Genomic DNA, 6,287 nt, shown 5'->3' with positions numbered 1-6,287 from the left:
TGGCAAACGAAATGGGACACCATGTGGTATGTCTACCACCGTATCACTTCCAGTATAACGCCATTGAATTGATATGAGCCCAAGTAAAGCGAGAAGTAGCGAAAAGAAATATACTTGCTGATGTCGAGAAGCCAACACACGAAGCTCTTGACAATGTTACTGAGCAGGACTGGGAGAGGTGCGTAAAACACGCAGAAGCACTGCAAGAAACTGAGTTCTTGAACCAGGGTTTAAGAGACACCATAGTGGAATCTGTGATGACACACCTGGTTGAAACAGGCGACAGTGAATCTGAAGACATGGAGCCAGAAGATCCTTCAGTTTAGTTAAGTGCCATCTATGTACAAAGCTGACTTGATTTGAATGTCTGTCTATTCATTTCAGTTATAGAGGACATACTGCGAATGTAGACGTCTGATAAATTTATCAGAAGTGGTGGCGATTAGTTTATTCGACGGTAACTGTCAATTAAAATAAGATTGTCAATTCTGCATTAATTAACAACAGTTTTTCCTAAAAACCTGTATCGAATGTCTTTACATTTGGATATATTCTTACTGCATTCGGTTTACTTGCACATTCGAAATTTAACTCCTTTTTTATAGAAGGATTTACTGTCTGTTTCGTAGTAAGGGTAATGCAGTTCATAAGATGACAAAATTTGTGGTGCTTCCGTATCGACTGTATATATACTGCTGGCCACCGTAAATGCAACACGAAGAAAGACAAGAGGTAGCACAACAAAATTTATTTTGTAGATAACATGTTGACCAAGTATCAAATGATTACGTTTACAGACGTCTGTGACATGTGGTTCCTGCCAGAATCAGTAGCCAGAGTAGCCGCCATTGTTGGAGATCACCGCTGCCACACGTCTCGGCATTGAGTCAAAGAGACGTTGGATGTGTTCCTGGGGTACAGCAGCCCAAGCAGCTTCCACACGTTGCCAAAGATCATCTAGTGTGGCAGCTGGGGATGTAATCTGGGTCACTCGTTGAGCAACCATGGACCACATGTTTTCTATCGGCGAAAGATTCCGAGAGCGAGCCGGCCAGGGAAGCAATTCAATCTGGTTATTGACGAAGAACCTTTGGACAATGCGTGCCACGTGTGGTCGCGCATTATCCTGTTGAAATATGGCTGTGGCCGAGCCCTGAAGTAAGGAAGGACAACTGGCTCCAGCACCTCGGATATGTAGCGCCGGCTATTTAAAGTACCGGCAATGCGTACTAGAGGCGTGCGAGAGTAATATCCAATACCGTCCCATACCATAATACCCGGTGCAAGACCAGTGTGGCGGTGCATAATGCAGCTGTCCAGCATCCTCTCTCCACGGTGTCTCCACACTCGAATCCGACCATCGTGGTGCTGCAGACAGAAGCGTGCCTCGTCAGTAAAGACAACGTCATTCCATTCTGCCATCCACATCCGTCTGTCATCACACCATTGGCGACGGAGACGTCTGTGGTTCTGTGTCAATGGTAGACGAAGCAATGGACGTCTTGCGGACAGACCACTCTGCTGTAAACGTCGTCGAATGGTACGCGCAGACACTGGATGATGCGTTACAGACGCAATGTGCTGTGCTATGGTTCGGGATGTCACTGAGCGATCCGTCACTGCCATGCGCACAATTTGCCTATCAGCACGTGCAGTGGTGCACCGAGGTGAATGCGATCGACCACGTCGGTCCGTCGTACCCTCCTGCATCCAACGGTCACATATCCGCATTACAGTTGTTTGGTTTCGTCCAACACGACTAGCGATTTCTCTGTATGATAATCCACAATCTCGGTAAGCCACTATCCTTCCTCTGTCGAACTCGGATACTTGATCAAAGGATGTTCGCTGTTGTCTACGAGGCATAACTGATCGTCTTGTGAAACAACCACAAGGTAAACACACGTGCCGAACGTACACTCGTCGAAATCGCCAAGCTTTAAATGGCGCTATGAGGTGACGCCACAGGCGCGCGTGATGTGCGTCTGCGCTGAAATTCTAATCAGTTGCATATCTCATCGCTGCAAACCCATGATGTAAATTTCACTTGATTCGGATGCTTCCTTCAGGGTGTTGCATTTACGGTGGCCAGCAGTGTATAAACAGTACAGTAACATCAGAACAGTCCCAGCACCTATTCTGTTTCTCCGAGAAGAACATAGATATCTATGATATTTGACGACTTTTCAAAAAGCTAGACTGTAGAATGATATTACTTTAGTATGACAGAGGATAGTATCCGATGGCTAGAGAAATGCAGGTTAATGTCCGTGATAAAATTGTTTATTCTGGCCAGTCACTTCAATGCACAGTCTTCTCCGCCCACTTGGTTTCTAATTCAAAAACTGTAATGATGAAATTTTTAACACAAGACAAGGACATTGCAGTAGTAAGAACGAGGTTTTTGTGTACCAAGCATGTATTGTGTGCTGAGAATAACAGGTTTACAGCAAACTTAGATGAAACTTGTGTTTCACAAAACCTTTCGAACAAATATCTTGCTCGACTTCAGTGAAAATATTGGCTTCAAAATAACTACAGTTACTTTTGCGTAGCGTATATTGGCGTTTTGAGTGATGGATACAATGACGAAAGATATTTATTAGCAGCCAGTAAAATATTTTCGGGAAGTAGGGAATATTCTTGATCATATTAAAGAGAGCCGTCGGAGCAAAACTCTTGGCGAAGGCCTACAACGACTCGCATGCTGCTGCGCACGGAATATCGCGGAAGTAATTCGCCTCTGTACGTGATACGATACTATAATGATGTCTAAAATGTTACCAAAAATAATTTTGTAGTTTTCTTAACAACTTTCTCAGGGGAGGTTTCTTCGCAGTCCTACAGAACGAAAATTCATCAGCGACTACATTTTTCGCTATGCAGTCGGCACAGTTTCACACCTCTTACAATATTTTATTTTTTATCTCAGAATACTTTTATGTTTCCGAAATAAAAGCTACAAGATATGCATCTGTAAAGTTTGAGGATGTCCATATTTTTTTCAGTCCAATTACATTAATGATTCTGTTACTACCACAAGTTGGAATAAAAAATTATTTTCCTCCAACATTTCTTGTAACGTTAATTTTCATTTTTTTCCTAGAACCTAGTGATAATTTTCTTTTGGAAAGTACTCTATCATATTCCAGACTGAAAATAGAGTTGCCCAACATTTTTTTTAATTTTTACGAACATTTGAAATTATCACTATTAAAAAAACTGGCAATGCTGCAAGATTGTGAGATGACATTGAAGCCCGATTTTCGTGCCAGCCACTATAGCGCTGTAGCTCTGTTGTGATTTACTCGTCGAACAAGCAGTTCGAACACGCCCCATATCCTCATGCTGTGCTCACCATTGGATATCTCCAGTCCCACCCAATGTTGCCATTAACAGCCAATATTGTGGTGCATGACAGACAATATGAGGGGCGTCAAATGCCGTAAACATCACTGGCCTTTTACGACCTCACACACAAAAGGGATTCCTTGATAATAAACGAAGTTAATAAGAAATTTCTTATCTCAATAGGACAGAAAAATTAAATGGTGAAGCGTACCAGACCAAGGAGACTGCTGCAGAATCAGATCCCTTGATTGTTGGCTCACACATAGAAAAACCGAGACAGGGAAGCAACTGTCTTCATTGTTGGGCAAGATAGATATTTATCCTGCTAGTCGACTACATAGCTGATACTAGTGAGCAGGAAGAACCCGTCAACAATGCATTCCCTATGAAACCTGGAAAAGGCAACCAAAATAAACTCATTTACACCCGCAGCAGTTCTAAGCTCTCTGAATAAGCCAAAAAGATTGCGTTATTTCTTCACGCCTTCCGTGGCTGTGACACACATTTACATTTTTTTCGACAGGGCAAAATCAAATTCTTTAGCACATTTCAAATGAACGCCAACCTCCTGCAAGTTGCCTCAGCCTTCATGGGTCCCGATGCCGCTTCTGAGAAAGTCGCTGAGACAGGAGCTAAGTTCATTATTCGTACACAGGTGGCAGCTCCAAACCTTTGAATGAAATTCGTGCGCAACTGTTCCAGAGAGCTTTATCGAAAAATAAAAACTACAGTTTGGCATGTTTGACTCTCACCGGCCGAGCCGCTTGCAACCATTCCCTCGGGGTCCATCCGCAGGTTCAGTTCTGGAGAAACAATCAGCCAGATCTGCTGGAATAGAGTTATGAGACCACAAAATAGAGTCTTATCCCTATTGCAACCATTCAACCACCAGCGCCCCAGGAACTGCTCAACATAATACTTGCACATGCAACAAGGAATACCAAGCAGCTTGTTCCTTCAGGAAAGCGTGCATAAAGTGCTATATGCAGCGATTCAGAGAGGCTTTCCGGCCTTAACTCTCTAACAGAAGAGGTCATCTTCCTCGATTCGATGCAAATCTACGATGAGAGTGACAACGTGGAGGAGAAAATCGACTAAGATCCCACGCTAGAAGAAGACGAAGAATGGGACGACACGGTATTAATATATCTTTATTGTGGGGACGCCTGCTAACGTAAATGTAAGTAGATCAGTATTTCCATAAAATATACACTGTCCAGTCACATTAACGTGAATAACCATCTTTTGAGAGCAGACTGCTGAGAGACATGCAGCAAGAGAGTCTGATTCTCGACTGGGCCAGTGGAGTAAGGTGCTCTTCGAAACTCGTACTTGCACTGCGAGCTGCGTGCCACATTGTGTTGTCCTGCAGGGAGAAGCTATTGTGCCGAGGAGAAACAGACTGCCTGTAGGAGTTGACACGGTCCTCAAGGATAGATGCATATGTGAGTGCCTTCCAGAATGACGAGGTCTCCCAACGAATGCCACCAAAACATTTCCCAGACCAGAACGTTGTTGCTGGGTGTTTCCCTTCAGACGTTTCACGCCGGAGACGCCAACGACTTTCTGTCCGATGGATCATAAAACTTGATTCATCTGAAAAGGCTACATTTCGCCACTAAGTGGACGTCCAATTGCAACTCTGGCATGCAGATGTCAGCCTTCGTCGCCGATGAACAGTAGTCAGCAGTTCATGAAACAGGTGCTTGCTGTGGAGGGCCACACGGGGCACCGTTTGCTCAAGAGTCGTCGAGGAGACACTGTTGGTAGCCCTTCGGTTCATCTAGGAGTTGCTCAACAGATGCATATCTCTTCGCCCACGCACATCTCCACAGCCGTTGTCCACCCCTGTCATCTATGGACCAAGGTGCAGCACAGCTGCATAGCTCCACTTTGCTATCCACGGTATCTTTTAATCACGGCGGCACGCGGACAGTTTACAAGTCGTTCGAAAATGCTTCTAAACTTTGCCTGAAAGCCAGTGATCATGCTCTTTTGGACATCAGATAAATCGCTCCGTTTCCGCATTTCGATAACGAATGTGCTGTTTTCAGCATTCTCACATCACGTTTTATAGACTCTCCATTGCTAGCGTTGCCACCCGTCGTGCGTGAGTAGTTATTGCACGTTGACGCCGAATATAGGCAGTGGTCACATTAATGTGACTGGACCATGTGTTATGTGAAAGCTGGTACACTGGTACAATTACGAAATGGTTCAAATGGCTCTGAGCACTACGGGACTTAACTTCTGAGGTCATCAGCCCCCTAGAACTTGGAACTACTTAAACCTAACTAACCTACGGACATCACACACATCAATGCCCGAGGCAGGATTCGAACCTGCGACAGAATCGGTCGCGCGGTTCCAGACTGTAGCGCCTAGAACCGCTCGGCCACTCCGGCCGGCGGTACAATAACATTTACAGGCAAAATATATACTTTCCTTCCAGTTACAAGTTTGAGAAGAACTCAAACACACGTCACAAAACTACTTTGACCTGTTGAAACGTATCACTTCTGGGCCACAAATTTGTGCTACTCTGTTCACTATTGTAGTCGCATCAGCTAGTTTCCGCTTGCAGGGGGGAGGGGGTTTTGTTCGGCCTGAGGGTGATGGCTCGTGCTTTCCCTAAACCTCCTACATGCGTGGTGCTCGGAGCCAAGCAGGTTGGTTTCAGCGTCGAGTAATTTTCCTATAATGGGCCTTGCAGAAAATTTAAACTGTTGCCAGAAGACAGTAGCTTGCAGAAGCGCTGTCAGCAGAAACAGGAAACGGCCAGTGAGAATGCCTATATTTTGCTCCTGATTGTGATTGAATGAAAGGCCTATATGTTAAATTACTTCATGGAGGGATTTTGGAGCTCGTTAAGTCATGGTAGTGGCGAGCAGACCGTGCAGGGTTGCAGTGTCAAGTGGTAGGGTTGATGTGTCGAG

This window comes from Schistocerca nitens, chromosome 4 (genome assembly GCF_023898315.1).
Source record: "Schistocerca nitens isolate TAMUIC-IGC-003100 chromosome 4, iqSchNite1.1, whole genome shotgun sequence".
NCBI classification, from domain to species: domain Eukaryota; kingdom Metazoa; phylum Arthropoda; class Insecta; order Orthoptera; family Acrididae; genus Schistocerca; species Schistocerca nitens.
Note: the sequence above shows the minus strand (reverse complement) of the source record.